This window comes from Priapulus caudatus, unplaced genomic scaffold (assembly GCF_000485595.1).
Source record: "Priapulus caudatus unplaced genomic scaffold, Priapulus_caudatus-5.0.1 Scaffold3196, whole genome shotgun sequence".
NCBI lineage: Eukaryota > Metazoa > Priapulida > Priapulimorpha > Priapulimorphida > Priapulidae > Priapulus > Priapulus caudatus.
Genome location: NW_014580257.1, coordinates 12,482 through 13,783, shown reverse-complemented (window position 1 = coordinate 13,783; position 1,302 = coordinate 12,482). Strand labels below are relative to the sequence as shown.

Genomic DNA, 1,302 nt, shown 5'->3' with positions numbered 1-1,302 from the left:
TGGGTCGCTGGCTGCCGCTAAACTGTTTTGTTATTTTTTCCTGCATCATTCCCCCTAGCTTTGGTATTTACCCCTAGCTGTATTTACCCTAGCTTCTGGTATTACCCCTAGCTGTGTCGGTATTTACCCCCCTAGCTTCGTTATACCCCTAGGCTCCGGTATACCCCCTTGCTTGCGATTTACCCCTCAGCTTGGTGATTTACCCCAGGCTGGGTATTACCTCCACGCGGGGTATTTACCCCCGGTAGTGGTATACCCTCCGTGACGGTTATTTACCCCTAGGCCTTCTGGTATTTACCCTGCCTAGTTTGCCGTTATTTACCCCTAGCTTGGGTATTTACCCCCTAGCTTGCCGGTAATCTTACCCCCTAGCTTGGGTATTTCCCCTAGCTTGTATTTCCCCTAGCGGTGTATTTCCCCCTAGCTTGGTATTTACCCCCTAGCTTGGTATTTACCCCCTAGCTTGGTATTTACCCCCTAGCCTTGGTATTCTCACACGCTTGGTATACCCCCTAGCCTTGGTATTACCCCTAGCTTGGTATTACCCCCGTAGCTTGGTATTTTACCCCCTAGCTTGTATTTACCCTTGCCTCACTCTCCCTTAGCTGGTAGTTTACCCTAGCTTGCTTGGTATTTACCCCCTAGCTTGGTATTTACCCCCTAGCTTGGTATTGTTTACAGTTGTTTATCATTCATTTACACACCCTGCTCCTATTCTTTGGCAATCATATCCGTATATATTTCACCCTGCGCGGCAGTGTGTGCGCGCGCGTGCGTGCGTGCGTGTGCGTGTGTGCGTGTGTACATGCGTGCGCGCGTACCGGCATCATGACATTCGCGTCGTCGTTCCGTTGTCTGATTGGTTGATTTGTTCTCTGACGTCACAGGTCGTGGCAGATCGACCTTCCGAAGGGCACGTGCGTCGCCGTCATTACCTCCGTCGATCACGCGGGCGCGCTGCCGCTAGGTGGCGTGCGTGGAGTCGTGCTGGCGTCGCGATACCTCATTGAGCCGTGTGGGTCCGGTCGCTCCCGCATCACACACATTTGCCGCACGGACATGAAGTAAGTGATGGGGGAGGGAGAGGGTGAGGAGGAGGAGGGGAAGGAGGGGAGGGGACAGAGGAGGAGGGGGAGGGAAGGTGCAGGGATGGAGGGCTGAATTAAAGGGAGGGAAAGATATGGCGAACAGAAAAGAAAGGGAGAGAGAGCAAGATTGAGAAAGAAAGAGAGAGAGAGAGAAAAAGAGTGTGTGCATGTCACGTGTGTGTGTGTGTGTGTGCGTGCGTGCGTGCGTGCGTGC

The 1,302-nt window shown here is 53.1% G+C and overlaps 1 protein-coding gene across 1 annotated transcript in view; it reads left to right on the top strand.

Moving 5' to 3' along the window:
- Positions 1 to 1,302, top strand: part of LOC106819328 (rho GTPase-activating protein 7-like) — a gene marked incomplete at its 5' end in the record, with an annotated part of 6,283 nt that overhangs the window by 4,386 nt on the left and 595 nt on the right. The window lies entirely within an intron of this gene.